The sequence below is a fragment of the Bombus huntii genome, chromosome 8 (genome assembly GCF_024542735.1).
Source record: "Bombus huntii isolate Logan2020A chromosome 8, iyBomHunt1.1, whole genome shotgun sequence".
NCBI classification, from domain to species: Eukaryota; Metazoa; Arthropoda; class Insecta; order Hymenoptera; family Apidae; genus Bombus; species Bombus huntii.
In genome coordinates this window covers 15609205-15624694 of record NC_066245.1, presented here as the reverse complement: position 1 = coordinate 15624694, position 15490 = coordinate 15609205, and the positions used below count along the sequence as shown (strand labels likewise).

General features: G+C 36.2%; 1 protein-coding gene across 1 annotated transcript in view; it reads right to left on the bottom strand.

The window, feature by feature from the left end:
- Positions 1-9476, bottom strand: part of LOC126868702 (uncharacterized) — a 39945-nt gene extending 30469 nt beyond the window's left edge. Inside the window, exon 1 of the mRNA XM_050624490.1 lies at positions 9460-9476. The gene's annotated coding sequence lies outside the window, so the exon portion shown is untranslated. The remainder of the gene's footprint in view (positions 1-9459) is intronic.
- Between the last annotated feature and the right edge of the window lie 6014 nt (positions 9477-15490).

Below are 15490 nucleotides of genomic sequence, written 5' to 3'. Positions count from 1 at the left end.
TTAACGAAGAGATTCAAATTTTGGATTCGAAAGTTTTGATTCGAAAAGTAGAGAGAAAAGGACCAAGGAGAAGTTTCGCGAAGAAGCAACAGTGGAAGGAGTTTATCTAATAAGCGAGATTTTTTATTCGAATGTGTCGTAGTCGCGTAGAATGAAAGTGGTGCTCTGTCTGTTGGGAAGAGTTTATTACCGTGTTGCAGCGCGATGGACCCCGTACTCTTCGTTTTGATTTTTCTCATTGGTTACAGAAAAGCGTAATCTAGAAAAAGAATAGTTTCATTTCTTGCATTAATATCTGGATTATCGTAGGCAAATTATACGATCTTGCTGTAAATTGTATCCTTTTGGTAAATAACTTTTATCGTTGATGCGGCTAGTTGAATCGAAAGTTGCAGATTTTCTTTCCCGTTTGCTGTCTACTGTGTAATAATAAGCGATAACATATCTTATACTAGAATAATCTATCAGCACTGGTGTCTTATCCCAGGATACTGTGCCAAGATCAATGCATCTCATACCACTTTATATTTCCAAATTCGACAAACTAATGAGCAATTCTGACAAAATTATATATCAAAAGGGCACAATTTCTATTTAGCAATCTACAGTTATGTTTATCATACACGAATAATAATCCACTTCTATGTACCGATTTTCTTGTATTTATGTGGTTTCAGTATAAATTAGCATCGTTAAAGAATAAAGTATGATCGAAGAATGTTCGATCGATAGTGTTAGCGTAAACTGTAAAGTACAAATAGAAAATAGAATCTCCGGAAGCGGTGCATAAGCGAAAGGGGTCCATCGATATTTCAGAGCCAGTATAACGCGAAAGAGCGTCGTGTGAAACGTTGAAAATTCGACGGATTGAACGATGTGATGAGAAAAACACGATAAGAGAACGTAGAAAGCTTCGTAGAGACTGTTAAAAAATTCGCATTCCCCTTTTACCGTAAGTTTCTACAAAGCTCAGCGTGTATCCGCGGTGGGTGAACGAAGTGTCAGAGGTGAAAAATAGAAGAATACAGAGGACGCAGAATGAAAGCTTTCCAAGGACACATCTGCTCACGGCACGAGATCACAGAGAAACGGGTAAAGCGGCGTATGCAATATATTTTTCTACCTTTTACTTTCTAAAACGTCGTCTCATGTCGTTGAGAGATTCATTTTTATAGGGATCATAAGCGAGTTCGCAAGCTCCGATACGCGATGCACATTAGCAAATGACGGTCATTGAATTATATTGTCTAATATCGTATCCGGGTCACGTGAACGTTCTGTCAAGAGATCGGCCGATCGAAATCTATAGCTAATAGCTAACGATTACGCCGCGGATCTTTATGCAGATTCATGTCTTTACAGATACAGACAAACAATTTCAACTCGAATGAAATAATGTTCTATTTTTTAAATGCAGCAATATGCATCATACTTTTGATTTTTTTAGAATTTGCATTTCTTCTTGTACATTTTTGCATCATTCATATTTCTGATAAATGCATAAATATCCGCATTTTACTAACGATTAACACGTTCATAATTCGTTAACAATAAGTTACGATATACGCCGTATACAAGGATGTATGAAATTTCAAATAATATATGAATCTGAGAAATCAAATTAATTAATTAACTCTATTTTATGTTACTTTCTCAATATCGTTACATAAGTACGCGCTTAATATTTAATTCCCGAGAAACAAATGATTCATATTTGTAACAGCATCGCTTTTCGATTTATGGGATTGACCAACGTGTCTTCTGAACGACCCATATTTCTGACGCAAGGGCCAGTTTCAGTCAAGTTAAATCTCGGATACTGGACGTGTTAATCTAACAGAGAGCTTTAAGAGAGTTATATAAGTAAGTGTAGCCGTTTCTCATTTAAGTTCCCATTCATAGGCTTTCTGCGACTGACCTATTACGCGAGATTCTCAGATTTTTGAGTCGATATTATTCTTTTTGCTTCTTTAATTGGACGTATCGAGCAGAAATTCCGGGAGATCTTCGCTAATTAGACACGAGAAATTAAAACTTACGAGGACAATAATTATTTTTATAAAACTTTTACGTGAGATCGCGAGGATTTTTGCGACTTGTGTTAACGAACGAAGGTTTTAAGCATTGACGTGTTAGCGAAACAAAACGGAATGTGTTTGAATATTCCTCGTATTTTGTTCAACGTTTTTGTTCTAACTTATCCGTTTGTTCGAATATCGTCGGACTTTTCTTAGTGGCATATAAGCGCATGAAGGAACGAGCTTGAAATTCTCGAATGCTTCTCGACTTCGCTTGCAGCGTGGCTTTTATCCGACGAAGAGAATGATGAACAGCTATTTTGCCGTAGCATGTCCACCAATGATTTCTTCGAAATTTAATACATGTTCCGTTCACCTTTCTTTTTTTTAGCGATTTTCACATTTAATTTTTATCGACGGATTGCATTTCGAGAGGTTGCAAAGAAAATGGTATGCGTTTCTTGGCTTGATTCCATTCCGCATTTCTTTAATGTTACCTCTAAAAAGTGCCAACGATCGAAAAATATTTTGTGTTTAGCAGAAATTTATTGGAAGTTTCAGAAAAGCTATACAGAATGGACCGAGAAACGGCAATAGAGTCCAAAGGATAAGATCGTGTCTCTCGTGAAAAACGAAAGAAAATCTTCCTGTCGATAATAGTACTGTTTATAGAATTGATTTCTAAACTTTGAAATTTAACGAAAATTCAACTTAGCTTACGATTTTGGGAGATAATTTTCCTCAAATATTACCATATTCAATAGATTTTATCAAAAACATTCCTTCTTTCTTATTCCATTATACATTCGGTCCATACTGTATATCACGAGGTAATCGATATTTCTGTGTTTCCACAAACGTAATGCTAACGATCATTTATAACGCTGTGCCGTGATAAAGTAAGTTTATTGAGCGAATACTTGGATTCGGTGTGTCGTAAGTCACAGGAATTAAATCTCAAGCAGATACGTGTATGTATGAAACTCAATAGATTCACTGTATGCTTTTATCTTTCGTACTACCAATCGACGAATTGCCTCCCCTTGTAAATCAACGTCTTTAAATACTTGAAGCAAAAATTAAGATTTTGAGTCGTTTAAAATCAACGTGCATTTCCATGTCTTTTGGTGGTACGAATGTCGATGTTTGGAGGAAGCGTTCAATACACACGAGTTACCAAATTAATAATAGTAATACGCTTGCAGAGTACAAAGATAAAGTCAAGAAGAAAACGGGGATCTTCACTTGGACGGTCAATTTTTTGGTTTTACACGTTTAAGAATACGATATACGCATTTCTTTGTATGATAATATAAATGTTTGTTAGCACCATCGCTGCAAGTTATAATTTTGTCCATCGATTCTTCCAGACATGAATCTTCACCTGAGATTTGTTCGGTAGATCGGACCATCAGACTATCATACGTATAGTAACCTATTGTACTGTTATCTTTTTGTTTGCTTTTCAGTATAAATTTCATACTGTGTCCATTATACGCAAGGAGAATTTCATTTATCTAACTATTAGAGGGCAAATGTTTATATAATACACGAACGTAACTAAAGAAATGGAAAGTAATATCATAAAGAAGTTGTTATATCGTAACGAATACCTTACTTTGAATATTTTATACATTTTTGTATATTGTGTGTATTTTTTCATCTTTAAATTTCCTATAAATATATAAACACTCGCAATTATGCTGGAATTTTTTAACGATATTCCCTCGATCATCGTATCGATGTTGATCAGGTTTTTCAAATCTGGAAGGGTCACGTACACGTTTTTAATGGTACAATTGCGTAAGACACAATCACACTCGATGTTCGTGGAAATATTTATCTTTCGGTATAACGAACTGAGATAGTTCGTTGCAATGAGACAGAAATAGTGGAAGAAGAATGGATGTCACGGACAAACATTCGTTATTTCGTTTCAGAGACGGGTAGGCTGCTTAATCAAACACGCGAGACTATTTGTACGAGGACGATTTTTACGAATTCATCAGTCTTTTTCCTAATTGTACAAGCATATTCGGAAGATCGAGTCTGAATCGAATCGCGTTAGAAATGGTTAAAAACGAAGACAGAAAAGAAGGAAGTGCGAATTCTTTTTATTTCTGTTATTTTTTCTAGATGTTAATATTATCGAAATTTCACGATAAATTTGTCGAATGAACTGATTGTATTGCGCGCAAATTGTGTTTTATAAATCCTTAAGGCTGAACAGGGTTGTCGTGTGCTTGGACTTTTATTGTCTGTTTATTTCGTGTCACTGTTTCCAGGTCTTCACACTAAGTGCTCTCGTTCAATTTCAGATACGAATACTTTATTTAAGATAAGTATGTATTAAAGCATTTACTATTATCAAGCATTTCTTTTTTCTTTACCGAACTTACGATAAGCACGAACTTTCCATTTTTGAAACACGTCTTTTCAGGAAGCTTATATCGCGAAGACACCCGAGAACGTAGTTACAGGTAATAAAAAATGGTTAAAAAAATTTAACGCGTGATCTCGATTGTTATCATTTTTATCGTTTCGCATGATTGATAGGACATTTACTATTTCATTGTGAAATATAAATTTGACAAAAATATATTTTGATATGCTTAAACCGAAAATAAAATAAATGAAAAATAGTAGCATAACCAACAAACTTGAAAGATTTAAGCAGAGACAGATTATGATAGAAAAAGTTGAATCACTATTACGAGATTGTTTCTGTTGATTATGTAAGCTCACAAGCATAAGCACTTAAAAAAATGTCAAATGTTTGACGCACCGAAATAATTAATTCAAGTAGCCGAGTATGCCGTTTTCCGTGGGATAAACGGAGAGTGCATCCTCATCCCTGGGTTTCTGGGACGAGGACGTGATCGACCTCGAAATCTCGAGAAAACGGGGTGATCTTGCGCGTCATCGGCCATCGCCGATTATTAATTCGATCGTCGATCAATTATTGCTTTTCTCCGAAATGTTTTCCTTTAAGTAGTTCCGATAATTGGTATGTCATAATTCTCTAGTAAATTACCACGATCAGTCTTGTATGTCAGTATCAACAATTACTTATAGTACCTTAATTTTGACAAAGAGAGCATGTTCTTGTATAAAGATTGAGATATAGTCTCAAAGCAATCCACAGGGAACAAATCGACAGAATATTCAACATATTACACATAGAACGAAACAAAGCGATTACGATACTTTGTATCAACCATGCAATCTCATAACGTTATCTCTATCACACGCCTAATAATTGTACCCGTATACCATCATCGGAAGACCTATTCTCTTAAAAATGCTACAAAAAGTATTTACATATACGTTTCTTTCGTGAAGCATTATTTTTTATCGAGTTCTGTATACTTTCGTAATGCATAAATTTTCGTAGTCGTAAGAGTACTATCGATACGAAATTTGGTAGACGGTTTAACCAATTAGTATGTAAATATATGAAAAATATAATGGTGAAAAGGTACTTTTTATAGCCACTGTATAGATCTGTCTCTTCTAAAATCCACTTCAGGTACGTCACTGAATGAAATCAAAGAGAGAGAGAGAGAGAGAAAAGATAGAATGTTGAGCGACGAAAAGCGAAAATTGGAGGATCGAGTGGCAACGATAGTTCCAGGAGTCCTGTTACCTTACTCTCCGGCGAACCAGAATTCTCCAGCAGGAGCAGCTACGTCGGCAGTTGCACGACAATTGGCAATCGGTCGAAAATAATAGACAGGCGGTCGGTGGGGTAGAGTTTCGGCTGGGCGGGGTGAAGGAGGGGGATGAAAAACGGCGTGAGGTCAGAAGAAAGAGGAACGGGCGTGCTTATCGTGCATCGTCTCCAGCTGCCTCGAAACGCTTCTCCAACGGCAAGCTAAGCCCGACCGGTGTTCCTCCACATCCGACCGTACTTCTCAATGTGCCTTGGCCAAGAGTACCTCAGCTGACATCGCAGAAACACTACCGATGGTACGACGTGTGTCATCGTGTACTTACACTCGACCGCAGGATCTTCCAACCCATTCTCCCTAATCTTCTTTGACCATGCTATGTGTCAACGTTCATCGATAATATTTGCTTCGTTAAATATCGTAACATCGATCGATCGTCGTTACATCAATGATCGCCTTTTTGATCGTCGTTGTGTCTGTCACGTAATAAATGACGAGGTAATATATATATATATGTCGGAGATGAAATGAAAAGCCGGAGCCTTCCCTATGCAATTTTGAGGAAGCCTTTTAATGCTTTAGCCTAGATTTTATCGTAACTGTAATTAAGTAATTGTCATCTGTAATTGTTTAACATTTGTGAAAAGCGAAAGTGGGTTCGAGGTGACAACTGGTCGCTGAACGTAGCCACGGTCACGGGATAAACGTTTTGCTTGATGAAGACAGAAATTGCCTAGTATCGGCGTTTGGATCTTTCTCGATGTTTCCAAAGAGTATACAACAAACTTTTGACAGATATTGCCTAGCAACAACGATTGGAACCTTCTCGATGTTTCCAGCGAGAATATAACAAACAAATGCAGTCGTATAACGAAAAAGATTTTAATCAGATATTCATTCGTGTGATTGCCTTGGAAAGTGATACATCGAGTAATTTACCGAGTGATTCAGCAAACGTATTTTTGTGTTATAAAAATTGTTTAAAGTATTCCCGTTGGCCGTGGATTCGTTTGAACCCCGGATCATTGTTTATAGCGTAAATTAAATTTAATATTTGTAAATTTATCAATCGTTGATTTTCATTATTCGTTAAATTAGTAATTCGTAAGATATATTATTCGTTCCTTTTATTGTTCGATAAAACTTATTATTCTTTAATATAATTAATAATTTAATTTATCATTTGTTAATTAATCATATCATTTACAAAATTCATTATTCATAATATTTTGTAAAACCTTGTTTATTCGTGTAAATATATTCTCTGTTTTGTAAAACAATGGCTAATTCAAATGAAGAAACATTTCGTGATTCAAATCCTAATCTTATTGTAAATAAACAGCCATGTCACTGCGCCACGCCAGAAAAATTACTGAAAATTCTCAACGCGAGAATTGATTGTAATTTCAACAAATAAATAAAAAAAAAAAAAAAAAAATCCTAATGACAACCCGACATATATAATATAAAAAAAAAGAGAATGAACAATAGCCCGTTCGTATATTTTATTCACAAGGCGAAGTTACACTTCAATAGCAAAATACAGACTGACTTACTCACTAAAGGACTGGGATCTTTACCTCCTCACTATGATTCATATATCTCACGGGTGGGAATCCGGCTACTGTCTATTCTCACTGCTATCGCATGACCAGGTGTTATACGCATATCCTGAGATCGACGGGATTCCTGGCTTCTGGGCGACGTTACATGTCAATCGTTATTTCAATGATCGTTCAATTTTCATACTCGAGGCTTAATTTCTTAATTGAACTGCGTCCGTAGTATTGTTGTTAGATCTAACGGAACACGAACGAGGCACTGCTACCTCGGTGGTTTACCTTGTGATAATTTGTCCATTCATCTATAAATATTCATCTGGATTATTGTTCACCAATTCGATCAAACTTTAATTGATTAAAAGGAGAAAGCTCTTTCTGATATAGTAATGGTCATTGTTTCGTTCATCGACATCGTGTAATCTCTAAACATTTGGCAGATTTTGAGATATTACCTTTGATATAAAGATGAAATGAAGTTATATGAATATACTACGAAAACGTACGTCCTACACGAAGAATTCATTTTATGCTGTCGGCTGACAGAAGCGATTTCGCGTTCGTGGGACGTTAGGATATGTATTCATTACTTTCCTCGAGATCGAACTTCGACCGTAGAATGAGAAGATCATGCCTTAATATTTCAGGGAAATATTACGAAATTGATCCTTGTTAATTCAAAGAGTGACAATTAAAGAGACCCCGATGATACTTGATTTATTAATTACAACGCAGTTGATATACTTGAGCAGTGCATAATTAAAAGAGAAAAATGGTACGATCGTGAAAACAGAATGAATTACGTAAGAGATCTATTGATCGGATAGCTGAAAACACGATGCTTAATCCACTAAGTGCCAGTTGTCTATTTATAGGTGAAGACAAACTTTATATTTTCGGAGATAGCAGATATTATGGTATTCTCGTTCTGTGAGTCTTTTTCTTATAATCAGAGGTACGTGTCACAGTTACAATGTCTTATGAGCAGGTATTTCTCAAAGTGTGATTGATTTTAATATAAATCTATTGATCTTTTGATTATTCATCTATTGATCTATTTAAACTATTGATTTTAATAATCGATAGATATCATTGGTTTTACAGACACTTTTTTCATGCGATTACTTTGTAAGAACCTGCCATTCTACGTTTAGAAGACAGATAACGTCTAATTTATAAAATTTTATAGAAAATATATTTCTATAAGGAGATGCAAGGTATAACTTTCAATATAAATGAAAATAGGAGAACTGTGGTAGAATGAAATTTATGTTTACTTTGGTAACTATTATCATTTGTCACCATAAAATGAAAAATTTCTAATTGTGAAAATAATTAGGGCGCTTATACTTGTAATCATCATTCGAGGGAATAGAGTACGTGTAATCTTAAAATTTGTTCTACATCTTGATATTTGGAAGATATTATTCAACGTTCCCTCGATGCGAAATTCTTCGTAGCTTTGTAGTAAGATCGAAAACGATCAATACAAAAGGGCAGCTCTGTGTTTTCTCTGTAAAGGAAAGGTTTTAGAACGCAAAACATTTCAATACCGATCTTTCCCTTCTTCGAAGACAAATGACTTTTATTTGCAGAAAAAAAAATATATTAAACATTTAACGTTTTTAGCTGACATTCTAGCTCATTGGGTGACGTCATACAGTCTTTGACGTAAATGCTTCGCCGTTGGTGATCGAAGAGAAGCTGGCAACACCTCTGCCACTTGAAACGAGTTCGATTTTTTAAACGTTCATCCCCGCGTTCATCCTCGAGCGAGTCAAATATAGATCTTTAAATTCGATAATAGGATGATCTTGTTCCGATAATCGCTTCCTCTTATCGGGAAACCTTCACCAAAAGAAAAAGTGTTTAACAGCATGCGGAAGAAACGATAAAGTTGCTATCTTTGACGTATTAAACCGTAGAAATATGACTCTTTTATACTTTGCAATTAACAAAGTTAATCAAAGTTGCTTCCTAATAGCTCATATATGAGAATGAGCTTGAAAGTTTGAGATAATCCTTGTTGAGGTTGACTGATAGAGGAACGAGTGGATGAATTTGTAATAGAAAATATATTGAAATAAGTATAGGTATAGGTATAGGTATAGGTACAGGTATAGTGTATGCTGATCCAGATCCTCACTCTTACAGTGTTACAATACAATAGAAGAAACTATGATATCATATTTATAGCAAAAAGGACATTACCAAAAAGTTAATCTTGTAGCTCTAGCTGAAGGCTACAAGAAACAGCAACAGAAATCTATTTATAGCTCTTTTGTTTCTAGACCTTGTAAGCCAAAATAAAATTTATATTCAAGGGTACAATAATACGGATCTCTCCTTATTTAGAATTTTTTGTTTCGCTAAATTCTATTTTCTTTGTAACAGCGATCTCCGTGTCGCGGATATACAAAAGAAAAAGTGTAGACTTTTTCTTGAAGTAATTACTTCAACGATAGTCCCCGTAATACTTAAAGCTAAGAGAATTCAGATTTCAAGAATAATTTGCGTCGGATAACATTTCTGTTTTCCATGGTAATAAATTTTCCCGAAAATCAGAACCAAGATTACACCCACTCTTAAAATTGTATCATACTCATAAACTGAAATTCAAGGATAATACTTTACAAACTATTCCATTGTATTTTTCAATGACACAAAATCACCTACCGAAGAAAGCTGTATCGTGCTTCTGAAACGTTACACATATCCTGTGATCAATCATCCAAGCTGCCTTATTCGTGTATCATCGAGTATCGTGCAAGATTTTCAATTCATGCTCGTCGACTCAATTTGTTAGAAGTGGTGAGCGAGTTACACGAACGGAATGGTCTCGAAGGAATAGAAAAAATGAATTCGAAAGTGGTGGCAATAGACGGCGAGACACTTTTTACTGGTGGAAATGCCGCAGACATGATCCTGCTGTCGGGGGACGGAGAGGGGCGGTTCGTGGTAACGAACCATCGAGAGCAGCTTCTTTTTACCTCGACAATCAGGTCATTGGGCCTGCAACACCACTGGGAATAGCCGAATGCCGTGAACCACTCGAATCGCTCCTTCAGCAATCCGTTTCTCGGCTCTTTCCTTTCTAACGACAGCCAGCTGCAGTATCGACGTCAGTACTACGAAAAATGACGTCACCAGACGCATCGAAATATATATCTGATTTTGGCATGTGTCATGTATGTTTGTCATCGTATTGCCGTGGACCTAAGAATCTTTTCTTTTTTCTTTTTTTATTTGTTGAAATTACAATCAATTCTCGCGTTGAGAATTTTCAGTAATTTTTCTGGCGTGGCGCAGTGACATGACTGTTTATTTACAATAAGTTAATACTTATTATAGATAGATATAATTTATAATCTATAAGTATTATAAGTAAGTGCATATGCTTGATTTGGATAATTAAATGAATCTAACGTTTAGGTCTAGCGGGTAGTGCCTCTTCAGCCTGCGAATCTGGTCCGTCGTATCGAGTAGTCCAGTGATTAGGGGGTTTCGGTGTTTGTTGATTCTTTTGCTGTATCTGTCGCTATATTTTGCTATTTCCTCTTTGACGGTGGGTATCTTGAGGTCGCGGTGTATTGTTTCATTGGTTACATACCAAGGTGCGTCAATTAGGGATCTTAGCGTTTTCGATTGAAAGCGTTGGAGTATTTCGATGTTGGAGTTACTTGCTGTTCCCCATAGTTGGATTCCGTAGGTCCAGACAGGTTTTATTACGGTCTTGTAGAGGGTAATTTTATTCTGTAAATTTAGTTTGGAACGTCGGCCCGTGAGCCAATAGAGTTTTTTTTAGTTTGGTGGACCTAAGAATATCGATCAATATCGGTTTTATTCTAGCAAAATAGGGCAGTTTTTCAAGATATACAAAAAGGAAGTATCTCTTTGGGAATACATGTACATCTGGCTGCTATTCAGTTGGTTGTTTATATTCTTTAATACAGTAATTAGGATGTTTATACATTTATGGGTAGTTCGAAAGTGCGGTGTGTTTCGTTGCTCTTTACGAATCATATATAAATCATACTTATCAATACCATAGATTGAAAAGTGAAAACAAAAGCGATGATGTTATTGACATGTTCTGTGAAATTTACTTTAGAATTTACAAATAAAACCTTGTTTTAACGTTGGCCCTCAATGTTAAATGACACTACCACGCAACCGGAAACAAAGCAAAATGTTTCCAACAAATAAAATTTATTTTTTTGAGATTACTAACACTAATGGCCGAATATGTTTTAAGTTTCGAATGTAATATAAAAGACACAACTAAAGCAAATCCTATAATCAATATCATATAATCAAATGATAATCAAATCAATGTCAGTGTTTCTCTTTGGAGGAAGAATGCAAACTCATCTTTAAAGACAAAGGTACCGATTTCAAGAGATATTTATCGTACTATCCGGATGTAGAAGCAACATTGAATTTTTTATTTTTCTTGATAATTTTCATTCTCAAAGGAATCCAGACGTAGCAACGTCTGCGCCAATGTGTTGCCATATCGCATACAGCACTCAACAATTAGAAAGGCATTGTGGAAACGCGTCTTTCAAAGAGGCTGGTCGATACTACGACTTAGAATCAGTGAAGGGAAAAGGAATTCGTTCTTATCATTTTCAAGGTAATGTCACGAGGTCAAGGTAGAAGTAAATATACTCGCCCTGACTAAGTATTATTCATTAATTATACGACGATACTAAATTTCTACGTTTCTTTGCGATTTCATGTTTTGTACACATTCTTTGATCAAATTTCTCTTAAAGTGTTTAATTTTGGATGTTCACAATTTGTTTGTAATCTTTTAATTAATAATTTTAATAAACCGTGGGATCCCTGGCATTTATAAAAAGATCAATGATCTTATGATCTTCATAAAACTTCTTTCTCCCTTTATCTTTTTAGCTGTTTCGTGTTACTAAAATGAAAGAAAAGTTTTATACACGAAGAAATACGAAAAATTCTTCGTACATTGTTGAAAACACCTATAACGCTTTATTACATCAAAATTAAATAATTCATTTTTAAAGATGGACGTTACACATTATCCTATTAAATGTACGTATACGTAAATCAACAAAATTCGATCGGGAGGAATTTTCGTAAACATTATCGTAACGTGAATTACGATTCCACGTAGACGAAGAGTATCAGGATTTCTGAGGAAACTCATGTCGTTAATTGTGGTGGTATATACTAATGAGAGCGAACACAGCTTCTTCCTCACGTGTCACGTGGTAAAGAAGTGTCATTTTAAGGTAGAACATTGATCTTGATTATCCTCCGCTGTTAATGATAGTATCAGTATCATTCGTTTAATGAGAATAGTTACATGTAATTATTATTATTTGACTATAAGCTGAAAAATAAGAACGATTTAATACTTCGAATGAAAAACATTTCCGGAAATACGGAACTTCTCTACTCTAAGTAACAGTCTTTCGATAGAAATAATATCTCCCTCCTCCCTTATTTTAAAACTATTATGTTTCAAACGTTTCATATAAAAGACAGAATAGATGCACTTTTTTGAATGTTGTGTAGGAAAAATAACGACCTTGTTCTTAAAAAGGGTGAACATAAAGTGATGACTTCGGGATAGGGACAACGACGAGCGTGCTTTAGGCTATTGATAACAATGCAAAGTTTCTGGGAATCATTGATAACGATCGGGGCCACTTTTGATGTCGTGCCACCCCTGCAGAGAAGTGCATTTCTATAGTGAGATATACCGCAGGTGACTCTATCTCCTCGAGTTTCGACACCTATCTCTTTCTCGTCACTTAATATTTCCCGCTTCCTATTTTATCTTTTACACAAGAGGATTCTAAAAGGTAATACTCTATTGTTAATACTTCAGGCTTCCAATAAATTTCTAAATCTCATTGTTAACGACCAATAGAGACATCGTTATGAAAATATATTTCACAGCAGGTGTCGTAAAGACCACGCACTTATATACAGGGTGGTTGGTAACTGGTGGTACAAGCGGAAAGGGGGTGATTCTACGCGAAAAAAGAAGTCGAAAATATAGAATAAAAATTTTTCGTTTGAGGCTCTGTTTTCGAGAAAATCGACTTTGAATTCTTGCTCGGTACGCGTGCACTTTATCACGTTTCGTTATAACGGATCTCACTGTAGATCGTTGTCTCGATGGAAAAATTAAAAAAATTTTATTCTATATTTTCGACTTCTTTTTTCGCGTAGAATCACCCCCTTTTCGCCTGTACCGTCAGTTACCAACCACCCTGTACATGTTAGTGTCCGTAATACTTTTTAGAAAGTTAATTATTTAACTTCCTTCCAAAATTGAATTTTAGGACTTTCTTAAACTACGGATTTCCTCAGTTGTATTACTTTTCTTCCGAATCCCTCAACTATTAAATGACGTTGAAACTCATTAAGCCTGTGTATTATAGGAAAAACGAAAATATATTATACTTTGAATATTCTATGATAAGTCTGATTTAGGAAAGTTTATATTTAAGGTTCGTAAGTGTCCGGTGACTATAGACGGGATTGTATACATAATTTCGGGAAAGTGAGTGAACATGTGTACGTGTGCGCGCGCGAGAGTGCTCATGCGTGTCTATATATCTTCTCGAAGAGCGACCACTTCACGATGTACGAGCGACGCGAACACGTAGCATTCTATTCGCGGCACAATTTTCGAGGATCGATATATCGAGCGGCATGTCCCGTTGGTCGACGACAATGTCTTCAAATAGCACGGTAGTTAACGTCTCTGAGAGTCACCCTTAAGGAGGGTGGCGAGAGCGAGAGGAGAGATTGCAGGACTCCATTCCTTTCCTTTCCACCTCGATTCTTCTGCTTTCTCTTCCTCTCGTCAACGATGACGTGCTTCCTCTCCACTCTTCTCTTCTTCTTCCTGCCCGTGTTTTCATCGTAATTTCGATTGGTCTTTCAATTTTTCATTGGGTTCGTTCTGTCGATTATCAGATCTTTGATTTTTGATGATCGCGTAGCAGTCGTTTTGGAGAGTTCGAAGTATCAATTATGGAAATCTGTCTTTTTCTAATTATTTTGAGATTAAGAATGCATGTATGCATCAAGCAAAATTCACGATCTTGGCCTTTCAACGAAGTCTGTAATTACCTTTTTATTTAAAAAAAAGAAAAAAAATATGTGTCGTAGTTAAATCTTCTTTGCAATTCGAAGATTGAGTATTTCAATGGTTTTATAATATTTCTAATATATTTGGTTCGTTTTGGTGATATTTTGTACATGAAATTTCAAAATATCAAATAAAAATTATTTTTCGTTAATTACATTAAACGTTTTCTTCCTAACCCTTCTTCGTCTTAGAGATCTTATCAGAAAACGTAAGAAAACGAAGGGTGGTTTTGGCATGTACACGTCCTTAGGTTGCAACCACATCAAAGAAAGCTGTGCTTGATATTCTGTTCTTCACCACTCGTTACGCGCTTCTCCGTGGAGTATTCTAAACCTAGCGAATAGACACGTTTTCATCGTGCGGAATGAATTCTGCTAACGAATCTCCGGCAATGAAAAACAATTTAACTGTTCCACTGACACCTCTGTCGTGTTGCTTTTAAGTATGATGTTCTTGCGAACAGAGAATAGAATAGAAAGTGAGCGTGAGAAATTAATTTGTGCTATTCTATCAACGGCTTAATAATTTCTGTAAACAGCATTAAATCCCAAGTGCTCTTTAAAATTCCAGGAAACAAGTCTACTGAGAAGAAAAATATGTAATGACATCATGACGTAACGACGCGATGCGGGCGAACGAAACACGTGCGAATTCCGCATGGTCCCTTATTCATCGGTGCGTTATTCTTACCTCGCAGTATTCATCGTGGCAATTAGCATGCGGTGGTGGAGTGTGTTGCGAGTTGTGCGCGATTACGGCACCTATCTAAAGCGGAGGATGTCACGGACATGCCGCATTGGAGTAAATTCGTGTCGTTGGAACCATCTCGTAACGCTTTAGGGACCCACCGGGGATTACCACCACTTCTTTCAACACGTCGGTCCTCGCGCGGTACTCTCTCTTTCTCGACCCTTTCCAACCCCTGTCTTCGTTTTCTGTACACGTCACCAAGCTCGCGAGAGTGAGTTACCCCTTCTTTCCCCTTTCTTCATCCCTCTGTATCGAGTTAAGAGGAAGAAACGGCGGGGTGGCGGCGAGGTATATTGGGATGTACCTCCGGTGGTACTTGCTGGTCCACCACCTCCATCGCTACCA